The sequence below is a fragment of the Crinia signifera genome, chromosome 19, assembly GCF_055691185.1.
Source record: "Crinia signifera chromosome 19, ASM5569118v1, whole genome shotgun sequence".
Lineage (NCBI taxonomy): Eukaryota > Metazoa > Chordata > Amphibia > Anura > Myobatrachidae > Crinia > Crinia signifera.
The window spans coordinates 61,758,273-61,771,227 of record NC_139226.1 but is presented as its reverse complement, the minus strand read 5'-3'; the positions used below and the strand labels follow the sequence as shown (position 1 = coordinate 61,771,227).

General features: G+C 47.7%; 1 long non-coding RNA gene across 2 annotated transcripts in view; it reads left to right on the top strand.

The window, feature by feature from the left end:
* The window catches only part of LOC146041856 (uncharacterized), a 37,286-nt gene extending 27,524 nt beyond the window's left edge, over nucleotides 1-9,762 (top strand). Inside the window, exons 5-6 of one of the 2 annotated variants that reach the window (XR_014463627.1) lie at nucleotides 6,923-6,950; nucleotides 7,920-9,762. This is a non-coding gene — a long non-coding RNA (uncharacterized LOC146041856). The remainder of the gene's footprint in view (nucleotides 1-6,922; nucleotides 6,951-7,919) is intronic. The other variant, XR_014463626.1, reaches the window with a different exon arrangement.
* Nucleotides 9,763-12,955: the final 3,193 nt, after the last annotated feature.

The following is a 12,955-nucleotide window of genomic DNA, read 5'->3' as shown; positions in this document are numbered from 1 at the left end:
TTGCAAATACTGTATATTTAAGCAAGACTACTAGAACTGAGCGTTTTTGATTTTTAAAAATCTGAACCTGCCCACCATTATGGCATCTGAGGCAATCCCGCTGTCATATCTCAAAGTTTTACCTTGTTTGGCACTTTCAAAAATTGCCATTGAAATCAACTGGGGGCTGCTGATTGGCTGAGACAACTGGTGGGCAAAATTGACTGAAAATCAATGTAATTAAGGTTAATAATACACTTGTGCCCTCATTCGGGTTGATACACAAACCTGCAAAATTTGCAGCTTTGCATGTTCTATAATGCCACCCCGCACACATGTAAATTGATGTTTTGCATAAACATCCATTCGCAGGTTGCGTGCGGGTAAAAAAATCATTCGATGGTCGCTGTATGGGAAGAGGGCGGGCAGCTGACTTACGCTAACATCAGCTGCCCACCCCCCCGCACCCACGTCATCAGCGAATTACAATGGGAACACCCATTGAAACGATGGACATTCCCATGGGCACGACAACGGCCTGCCGCCCCACACCCCCCACCCGCAGTGCTGTGTGTGAGCAGACGTTGAATAATCAATTCACCATTGAATCAATTCACCATTTAGCCACTAAGCGGCTGCACATGCGCATAAATGATTATGTGCATGCGCAGTCACCAAATATCGCTCACCGTTGCAAATTCGCAAGTCCTCACTGCCCAATTGCAGCACAGCTGTTTCCCTCCCAGGGATTCTGACAACTCCCTTGGGTCCTAGTGCTCTGCTGCTGTTACCAGTCAACCAGGAAGGGCATTTAACTCCATGCAGCCCCAGTCCATAAAGGCTCTATAAACAGCAATTGGCCGCAGTCAAAATTTAAGCACACAAAAAGGGGTACCACAGGAGTAGGCTAACACAAATTTCCCTGCTGGAATTATGCGTGTCCTCAGGCATACTAAAATTATTCCCAGTCTTGAGCAAAAGTCTTTGGAATATCACAACAAACTTAAACATTTAAATGCAATCAAGTTAAACATAAACAGGTATACATTTCTACTTTTTACTCCATCACGTAAATGGCTAAGGGTCAAGCAAGGGTATGTCCCAAGTGGCCCCTATCCCTCCACCACAGGACTCCCATCCCTCTGTGGTACAGGTTCTTCCATGATGCACATGGATGGTACCCTATATCACGGTGTGCAATCTGCTATATCACTGAGCCTGTGGTGTGCCTTTATTATGTCTGATGGACCTCTTTATAGTCTGCTGTATATGAAATTCAAACTCTTCTCCAGTAAGCGTTGTACAGTATAATCCTGAAGCTCTGGGCTTCTGGGTTCCAATGGCTCCACTTTTTCTGTCATGGCCACTGCTCCTTTTCTGGTCGGTCGCACTGGCATCAGTCTGCCTGAAGTTTTGAAGCCTGGTAATTGTTTTCTGTTCTTGGGATGTACTCCCGATTTGGTTCAGGGGAAATCTGAGGCCTAGCTATCTCTTCCAGGCTTTGCTGTACTGCCTCACTCTGCACAACTGGTTTCTTCCTTCCAGTTTACATTGCTTTTGGACGTCAGGTTCTGGTGGTCGGGGCATTTGGTCAGTTCAAGGAGGATCGATGTTAGGCCTATCAATCTCACTGTTAAAATCTTTGGGTTCCTCTCTGCTTGCACTTTGCCGGTAATCTTGCTGGTAGTAGGGTGGAGGCTCTTTATAATGCAGACAGCGCCAATGTTAGCTTTGCTCTGTGGCAGGTCTGTTACCTTGTACCGGGGCTCCATTTGAACTGGTCACTTTCACAGCCTTTATGCATTTCTTTCCATTTGTCAGCTCAAACTCCACAACTTCACCACTACTGAGACTCCTGAAACTGTTTTCAGGATTGGCATTCATATACACTTTGACTGGTATCCGCACATTTGATGAATCTATACCCCTGTGGTACACTGAACCACAGGACATGACCTGCCATTGATTTTTTATCAACGGCATTTCATACACCAGAGCATTGTGCTCTGAATCACTTCAGGTGTACCTCCTCGTATGGGACTTCTTGAGGTCTGTTGGCATACAGGCCTTCTTTGAGTATTGATTTGATTGGCGGGGAGTCGTCTTTGACCCCTGTGGAGCATCCCACTGTTGTCAGTTTCTTCTACTGGATTTGAGGTGCCATCTTCCATGTTCACTTTCTATCTGTAACGGACGTATTTTACTAATTATTTCAATCACTTCCAAAACCGATCAGGCTATGGCCACGAAGGGGGCCTGACTGGCTTGAGCTTGTTGAATGGTGGTTCCTTGAGTTTTCTGGGGCTCCTTAAACTCTTTGAAGGAGCTTGCTCTTTGCGTGCAAGAATCTTCTGCATAGGTCGGTAGCCATGGGGCTCCAACATAGTAGGGCATGAGTGCAGGTGGTATCACTGTGGGTGCTTTAGGCAAATATCTTAGGCTTGTTGTTGAGTCTGCGTACATCTTGTCATTCACAGGGGTATCTGTAATCCTATGCATAGTTGTGATAGCACCCCTGTGATGGTGTGATGTCATACCTGTAATCCCTGAGGAAATGGCTGAATCAGGACCTCTTACAATTTCTTCATGCAGGAGTCTGTGGCAGAAGGATTGAAACCCCAAGGAGAACTCCACAAATAGAATGCTACACAAAATAACAGTGACAATAGTTTATTATGCAGGAATATATTGGTCACCACTGCAGAATCAAACTTGGTTAATGTCAAAACGCATGTAACAATAATTTGCATAATACACTGGTAAGATGTTGGGCTCAATCACAACCGCAAATGACACATTGAAAGAGACAGAAAATATCCTTAGTTATTCACATATATTACAGGTAATGGCACCTTCAATTATAATGGTCACAGATAAATAATATGTCATGAACTGTCATAATATATAAACTGTCTACGGGATGGCACTGCACCAATCATGTGCTGGGGAATGTCTTCCAGATGAAAGCGTGAAATGAAGCAAACCTGTGCACAGTATTTGTAATCCAAATTGGTTTTATTGAACAGGCACTTGTTGTGTAAAGAATAAGCTTCCAACAGGTGGTGCTAGGTACAGCATAGGCTTCCGATGGAGGATCTCTCTGTGCTGCTGGCAGTAAGGTTCCTGATAAGGGCTCTTCAGGATGTCTGCAGCTGCTGGCTCTGTCCAGTCAACCAGGGGTCTGGTATAACACACCGACAGTCAGGATTCTGACAGTCATTACTCCGAATGCCCAGTGGGGGGAGCACAATGAAGCCCCTTGCGGGCTCGCTGACCTCGCCACGCTGTGGGCACGGTGGCGAGCTGTGCTCGCCACCTATTTTATTCTCCCTCTATGGGGGTCGTGGACCCCCACGAGGGAGCAGTCGGGATTCTGACGTCGGAGTAATGACTGTCGGAATCCCGACTGTCGGGGAGCCGTCCGGCACCCTCAACCAAGAAGGGCAATTAACCCCTGCAGCCCTAGTCCATGAGGTCCACAGTTTAAGCACACAAAAAGGTACCACAGGAGTGGGGTACCACACATACACACTATATGCACAAAATATCTAACTATCTAAATATCTAACCATCATTTGGGATGCAGTCCATTTATTGTCTGTCAAAATACGGACGACCAAAATACCGGCAACCATTGGTACATATACAGACAAGTTCAAAATGTCAACTTTTTGGCATGTCGACATTGTAAATATCTGTATTTTGTCCATGTCAGCATTTTGAACAATCTCTGCTGATGCTTGTCGGTATTTTGACTGTCTGTATTTTGAATGTCAGAAATCATAATGAACCGCTACAATCCCTGTTCAGGAAGAGCATGAGACTTGTACAGAACTCACACAGGTGGCTAATCTGCAGCTTCTGTAGCAGCAGAGGCAGAGGAATGCAGAGCAGAACCCTCATTGATACCCCTTTCACACTAGAAAGTGTTTGCGAGCCTGGTACAAAATCCCAGTTGCCCTGACTTGCAAACTCTTTCACACTAGCCACCTGCCATGGCATAAAGCCAGGCGTGTGGCATAATTGGGAGGTGGGCCCAGGGCAGCGCTGGGAGATGTCCCGGGTCTAATCCTGGTCAAGACCCGGGTTGAAATCCTGGAAAGTTGGACCAGGGACAATTTTTTCAGGACCCTGATATTTCTGAGGAGCTGCCTGTGCCGCTACTGTAGCTCCCTGCCGCCGCTTATCGGAGAGTCACAGAACCAGCCGCCTGCCACACGGACCACACCGCTGCCCCACGCCACATGGACCCCACTGGCAGCACTACCGGCTGATCGCACCACAGACCACACCACAAGGACCCTGTTGACTGCCACTAGGAGCTGCACACCCCAAGTGCCCCGCTGCCTGCCTCCGCCACACGGACCTCACTGCTGGCTGCACGCCGGTGCAACCACAGGGTCCGGGTCCGATGTGCACGGGAATACGCATGTCAGGGACAGCCGATTTGGTCCAATTTCAAGGCCCGATCCGTTGGAATCGGCTGAAATCGGACCAAATTAGCTCCGTGTATGGGCACCTTTACATGAGAATAGACTGGATGCTGCCTGGCGCTTGGTGTAGTGGTAGAGTCATACCATATTTTGCATTTTGGGGTGAATCCTTAAACAAAGGGGCACCCTCTGAATCATAGTGTTCACTCTAGGATTTTTTTAGGGCAGGGTGGTACCACTGAAGAGGGCACATGTCCACAGAAAGGGGTGCAGCCTCATGACATGCCCCCTTTTTCGTTACTTTGGCCAGGTGCCCAACCACCCCTACATCAGACATTACCTAACCTTTAATATAACTTTATTTCTGTGACCACAGATTTATAGTGTGATTCTTGTAACAGTGGTATCACCACCACCAGCTTGTACAGAAGGCTAGCATAGGTGTGTGCACATTGTGTGTTAGGGGTGCACAGGAACCCCCTAATGCTGTGCCCCACCCTTATGAACACCTCTGCCGCTACCAATACCAGCAATACCCTTAGCCAAAGACTTTTGCTTTCTAGAACTGTATTCATTCAAAGAAGCGCCCATCAATCAACTATATGTGTGTTTGCATTGTTAATTGAACTAGACCATTGTCATATCACTAAATACCTGCGGCATCCATATATGTTTATGACTTTATTTGCATGTACTGTTACACAGAGTAATTAGAAGATTAAAACTGAAATAGGCAGGAGATTTTGGTGTGGCTGAGAGACTTTTTATATGGTAGCGAGTGCCAATAGATGATGGAAGACACGCCTAATTGGCGGTGTTAGATACGCCCAATAGGTGGAGCTATGCACACTCCTTTGACGGTGCACCCCCTAATAAAATGTGCTGCACACGCCTATGAAGGCTAGTTATGTATAATGGATGCTACAGGCTACATACATATGGTAAGACATTACCACCACACAGTCAGTGCGGTATCTAGACATTTTGGTGACCTGTGTCAGGAAGAAATTTGCTGCTCCTATAGCAAATAAAGGCACAGTGTACACCGAAGGCACACGTAAAAAATAAGGGGCATGGATTTATAGGGAAGGGGCGTGGCCACATAATACCAATAGCACTATAATGTTCATTACACACTTTGCTGCACATTATAATGCCCATTACACATTATGCCGCACATTATAATGCCCATTAAACATTATGCCGCACACTGTAATGCCCATAACACATTAAGCCGCACACCATAATGGCCATTACACATCACACCATAATGCCCCTTACATTCTACACAGCAAACCGTAATGCCCATTAAACACACTACATGGCACACTGTAATGCCCATTACACAATATGCTGCATACTGTGATGTCCATTACATATTATTCTTACATGTAATGCCCCCAGTACTGTTTATAAACTTAATGCCACCAGTAGTGCACCTTAAACAATGCCCCCAAAAGTCCCACTTAAATTTTGTTCCCAGTCCAGTCAGGCCGGCATCCTCTGCCTTCACTGCTGCTGTGGTGAGAGGAGGAGAGCAGAGCAGCAGTGAGAGATGTGCTCGGTAGGGAGGGGGAGAGGCAATCTACAAGCTCCACACTGCTGCCAGCGGAGGGGCATCCGTCGCTAGAGGGACAGGGTTGGAGCAGGTAAGAGGCAGCTTCTGCTTCCAGCTGGGAGGGGGATGGGTCTGTGTGTCCCAGAGCTGCTGGAAGCCAGAGTGGGATGGGGAGGAGAGGCAGCTTCAATCTCAGGGGGGAGCCGCAGCCATGCGCACAGGGCAGCAACGGACTGCGGCCCACAGATCGGAACCCCGGTCACCACAGTCCCTGTATCGGGGGGTGGCGTGCTCACCTAGGGCACAAAAAGAATGGGCCCACTGATGTCAGGGGTGGGCCCAGCCACCACCGTCACTATTGGGGGCAGGACCGGCACCTATGTAGATGTTGGGCTTCCTTCCCCCAAGCTCTCCCTTGCATCGATTGACACCTAACGTGGCGGAGGGGACGTCCAGACCCGGGCCCGCTGTTTTAGGCAAAAGGATTTGCCTAGTGGGAACACTACTTCTATATAACCACATGCACAGGTAAAATGCTCTAAGTAGCATTGCACCCATGTCAGTATCCCAGGGCCTGCTACTCAATGTACATATGTGGGGAAATGTAATAGGGTCCAAGTTTGCAGAGGTTTGGGATTTTGTCTGAGATTGACCGTATTTTTAAAGCAGCAGCCATTTACAAGGCAAAATAAACATGTTTTTTTCCTTGATGGCTGCTTTCAAATTGAGGGCAATCTCTGCGATATCCTGGACCTCCGCAAAGTCTGACCCAGGAGGATTCATCTCTCAATCATTGAGGTGAAACCCACAGGACATGTCCATGCTGAAGTCTTTAAAAGAGTAGAACATAGTAGGACTGTCTAAAGAGAAATTCCCTTTGACAAATTTACAACCCGCATATTGGCTTGTCATTTAAAATTTATTGCAGTAATGTTTTGTTTCTATGTTACAGACACAAGAAAACAATAATGCATCCTCAGGTGAGATTCAGCACTCTCCAGGGCTTTATATGTCCACCTGTGCCACCCCATCCTCCACCAGTGGCCCTCTTATAGTAGTCCATACTGGGATTAGGGCAGTGCCAGATTAAGCCTTCGGGGGGCCCGGGGCACTTTAGACAGGGGGGCCACCTTGCACTTGTCATTACTGGCCGCAAACTGCATAGGAGAATATTACACTGTCAAAACACAGAGTAAAGGCAGTATAAACTTGGTCAATGGGTAACTGCAGGGGATATATACAGTAGATTATATATATATATATGTATCAAATGTTTTTTGAAATATTTTGTATCAATTGCTCAGTATTTCATATTCAAATATGGTCGTTCTGTGAAAATTGTTCATCGATTGTACCAGTTTTTTATATGCACAAAAGTGTTGACATGTGTTTTATGATTTGTCTACACACGTGTCGCCGGAGTCAGTCTGATACGGTCTCTTTAAGAATCAGTTAGCTTTCCTGTGGAAGCCATCCAGAGACATCTAGTACAGCTGCCCCGGCGTTCATGGAGTGCAATCAGTGGACTTGCTTCCATTGGCTGTTTATTCTGTTAAGTATCGGGTCTTGAGTCACGGTAGCCACGCCCTCTGACGAAGTCCCAGTGACGAAACGCGTCAGGGCGTGGCTACGTGACACTCTACCCGACTGTTTGGCTGTCTCCCTCTGGTCCTACCCGGCGGTGGTGTCTCCCCGTTCTCCTGCCTCCAGCAGCGCAAGCCAGCGCCTGTCAGTAGCAGACTCCCGGAGTTCTCCAGTTCGCCTGTGCCGGACAAGTGAGCAGCCTTGCCTTGTGTGATTTATTCATGCCTTGTGGTAACCAGCCCACAGTGTTGTGATACTTGGTACGAGCAATTGCTTTTACTCTGGATTTTATTGTGTATTTGGATCCAATAAATCTACTCGTTTAATGCACCATGAAGCGCCCTCTTCTATTCTCTTCACTCTAGATCTCCATTTGCCAGTTGGACCCTTGGCATTCGTGTCCTACACGAGAGGAGGAGCAGCAGTCCGATATTTGGGACTTTGGTGACTTTTTAACCACATTAATATTTGGTTATTCAGCTGGTTTTGTTATTTAATCAGCGCATTAAGGACAACGCCTCTTTCACTATATATATATATATATATATATATATAGTTAGAGAGAGAGAGAGAGAGAGAGAGAGAGAGAGATGTGTGTGGTAAGTGGCACTCCTTTGGACTTCACAAAAATGACTATGCAGACGCAATCAGCTCCAACATTTCAGATTTTACTCAGTTTTCAAGGATAGAACCATTTCTTTGAGTGCAGCACCCAGGCAGTTGTCATGTGTATCTTGGAGTGCCGGTAATCACGTATCTATTTATATATCTATATCTATACAGCAGACCCACACATTAAATTTACGTCAACCTACAGTGCATCAACCATAAGCTACCTTGACGTCCAAATCACCATCGATGGCTGTGGTCTGTCAACGTCTGTGTTCAAAAAAGCCACAGATAGGAACACCCTCCTTGAAGCAACTGGCCATCACCCCCCTGCTGCTAAGCGTGGCCTGCCGTTTTCTCAGATGCTGCGCGTCAGAAGAATATGCAGCGCACCAACAGTAGCGGCAGAGCAAATGGACATGATGATTAATAAATTTGAAAATCAAGGCTATGATCGCGAGATGCTCCTACAATCTGAAGCCAAAGCCCTTACAATCCCCAGAGAGGATACCCTTCGCAGTAAGGCCCCCTCTAAGTTGCCAGTAAAGATGCCATTTATCAATACATATACGACGGCTAGCTCTGTATTGGTAAAATCAGTCAAGCAGATATGGCCATTGGTGTGCAACTATCGCTGCACAGGCTGTGTTACATGTGGCTATCTAGAACGGGGTGATTCATTCACGCACCCACACACTGGACACAGATACAAGATCAAGCACATCTTCACATGTATGAGCCGGTACGTCGTCTATATTATAAGATGCCCATGTGGATTGGTTTACGTGGGCAAGACCAGCAGAACTTTTAAAGAGCGTATGGGGCTCCATCGCTCTTCAATCAAGCAAGCCCTTGAGGGACAGCCAGCCGAACAGCCTGTGGCGCGTCACTTCAGGGACAATTGCCACACGTTGCCAACACTGAAGTACAAGATGATTGACCAGGTGGCTGCCAATGTGCGTGGTGGCGATCGCGATAAGAAACTGCTTCAATTAGAGGCTAAATGGATTTTTAAATTGAACGTTATCGCACCGGCTGGCCTCAATGAGTATTCCTCCCTTAATTGTTTTCTCTAACCACATGTAATTTACCTTGTTATTACATGTTTCCCTTTTCAATTTAGCTTACATGGCTCACTTGTCTGTTTCTCCTTCTCCGACTCTTGAATGTTTCCGTTTTTCATGTACTTTGCCTTTGTCCCTCCGCTGAATTGCTACATGTTTTCCCTTTTGTGTATTATACACTGTCTTTAACAGTATATACGTTACATTTATCGCATTTATGCTCGTTGATCCGTATCTATGCCTTATCTCTGTCCACTGTCGACTTGGTTTTATGTCGCCAGCCTGGTCATGTTGACCTTACCATGTTTCCATTTCAAGTTTGCTCTTAACATGTTGCTATGTTATATTTAATATTGCACATTTGTCACTTGGTTTTTGCAGGCTCCGGAGGGTTCCCATAGCAACGCGCCAAGCAGAGCAGCTGACTGCACGGAGGGGAATCCGATGACGTCAGTCTTAGGCGCCAACCTGGCTGCGAGCGTGGGAACACCGGAATCAGCATGGATGTCACCTCCTATAAGTAAGTGTTTCTGTATGTTTATCTGTGTCTTTGATAAAGGCATTAAGTTGCCGAAACGTTAGATCACTACATTGTGGCTCTGTGTTTCATTCTATACTGAATTCCGTTGGAGTGCCGCCCCCTCTGTGTCTTTGGACACTCACTTGCTATATCTATATCTATATATATCTATATACAAACACACACATACATACTTGCATGCATACATACATACATACATACATACCACATGAAAAGCCTGTGTTTGACCCAGTATTGCCTCTGATTAAAACCCTCCCATGACTAGGCTGCTGCTGCTGTTCTCCATGGGCCTGAGAAGCATGTAATGAGCTATACCAATCAGAGCTCAGCACAAACGTCTAAGCCTCTGCCCTCTGTTGCAAAGTGTCATGGGACTTAGTCAACTCCCAGTAATGCACTGCACACTTGTGCAATCAGTATGCCTTGGCTCCTGATGCTCAGCACCATTAATCATTGTCACATTGGCAGATAGGTGAAGCTGCAGCACTACCCCATTTCCAAGCACAAAACCTTTAGCTAAAAAAAAAAAATGACCAGTTTTGATTTTGCAGTGTAAATGATTGTCACTTTAAAAAAACTGGAGATTTCTTACCAAATCTCTCACTTTCTGAATCTCTCATCCTATTAAATCTCACCCTACATCCCTGGCCCCTCTATATCCTACACTACATCCCTGACCTCTTTATACCCTAAACAATATCCCTGACCACCAGAGGTGTAACTAGAACTTAGTGGGCCCCATAGCAAAATCTTGAATGGGGCCCCCCTCCTCATTGGCACTCAGTGTTGAAAAATAATTACACACAGATTGGGACTCGTAGGAATAAAATGTAACAGAACCAGGAAAGAGGTGAAAAGGAAAGGGCCAACACAGAGGTGATAAATCCAGACAGAGGTGACAGGGACACGACAGAACAGGAAGGCAAGAGAGACGGGTGACAGGACAGGGAAACGACAGTGGGAACAGGAGAGAGGGGACAGCAGGAAAGAAGTGAAATTGTCAGGACAGATGTGACAGGGTCAGGATAGAGCTGACAGGGAGAAGGTAAGGACAGATATGACTGGACCAGGACATACTGTAATGAACAGGGGTGGCAGGGACATGACATTGGGGACAGGACAAAAGACAAGGCAGGACAAGGTTAGGCTATGGAGGGGGAAGTTAGTGTTAGGCTGTGGGAAGGTGGGGTGTGTGTTAGGCTAGGGGCTGAGGGGGTTAGGTTAAGGCACTATTAGGGAGGGATATGGTCAGGCTGCAGGGGAAGGGATTTAGGGTAAGGGGGATAGGGTTATGGCTGTTACGGAGCCCTGCCAACCATCACCGGGTTATTATATGTATCCTGTAACACATAACAGGGCTACAACAGAGGTGTCAAGACCAGGACAGAAGGAGAAGATAAAGGATCAAGGGGACAGGAGAGAGGAGTGACAGGAACACTACAGAGGTGACAAGACAGGGACAGAGAAGACAGTAAAGTGGTGACAGGACAGGAAAGTACAGAGAGGATAAGGACAGGAGAAATGAGTGACAGCACCAGGACAGAGGGGACAGGACAGGGGCAGAGAAGGCATTACAGTGGTGACAGGACAAGGACAGAGAGGACGAGGACAGGTGAAATGAGTGACAGCACCAGGACAGAGGGGACAGGAAAGGGACAGAAAGGATAAGAACAGGAGAGAGAGGAGTGATAGCATGAGGACAGATGGGACAGGACAGGACAGGGACAGAGAAGACAGTACAGTGGTGACAGGAAAAGGACAGAGAAGATAAGGACAGGAGAAATGAGTGACATCACCAGGACAGAGGGGACAGGACAGGGGCAGAGAAGGCATTACAGTGGTGACAGGACAAGGACAGAGAGGACAAGGACAGCAGAAATGAGTGACAGCACCAGGACAGAGGGGACAGGGACAGAGAAGACAGTACAGTGGTGACAGGACAAGGACAGAGAAGATAAGGACAGGAGAAATGAGTGACAGCACCAGGACAGAGGGGACAGGACAGGGACAGAGAAGGCAGTACAGTGGTGACAGGACAAGGACAGAGAGGACGAGGACAGGTGAAATGAGTGACAGCACCAGGACAGAGGGGACAGGACAGGGACAGAGAAGACAGTACAGTGGTGACAGGACAAGGACAGAGAAGATAAGGACAGGAGAAATGAGTGACAGCACCAGGACAGAGGGGACAGGACAGGGACAGAGAAGGCAGTACAGTGGTGACAGGGCAAGGACAGAGAGGACAAGGACAGCAGAAATGAGTGACAGCACCAGGACAGAGGGGACAGGGACAGAGAAGACAGTACAGTGGTGACAGGAAAAGGACAGAGAAGATAAGGACAGGAGAAATGAGTGACAGCACCAGGACAGAGGGGACAGGACAGGGACAGAGAAGGCAGTACAGTGGTGACAGGACAAGGACAGAGAGGACGAGGACAGGTGAAATGAGTGACAGCACCAGGACAGAGGGGACAGGAAAGGGACAGAAAGGATAAGAACAGGAGAGAGAGGAGTGATAGCATGAGGACAGATGGGACAGGGACATGTCAGCAAGAACAGGACAGAGGGGACATGACAGCTCCGTGGGGTCAGGATGGAGGGCAGGAGTAACTACAGAGAGGGCAGGGACAAGATGGTGAGAACAGAGGTGAAACGCTGGATGTAACAGAGTTTAATTTTTCTTTCTTTAATTTACTCATTTCTTGTTCTGTGGCCGGGACTGGCGTCAGCAGGTCCTGGGTCCTTGCAGTGCAGGTCAGTGCTGGGGGTGCATGCACCTTCCCCTGAGCAGCAGTCAGGGAGACCTCCGCTGCATTACAGGACCGGCTAAGCTGGGGAGAGGCACGCAAGGAGTGGGTGCTGAGAGCGGGCACTTGAAGCAGGGATCTCTCTGCTGCTGCTCCCGTGCGGCCGCCGCTGCATAGATTCCTGCTGTCGTGAGATGATGATGTCACCATCATCTCACGAGTGTCTCCCGTCCCCTGTCCTGTCTCCAGTAGGCTCCGGCTGGGCACAGTCACAGTGAGTTCAGCCTGTTCAGGGTCCCGGCGATACCCCCTCCCTCTTATTATCCCCTATAACTACTGGCGCAACTATGGAAGTGCGGTGCAGTGGGGGACTGGGCTTTGGGGCCCCCCCAGTGGCCGGGCCCCATAGCAGCTGCACCCCCTGCACCCTCCATAGTTAC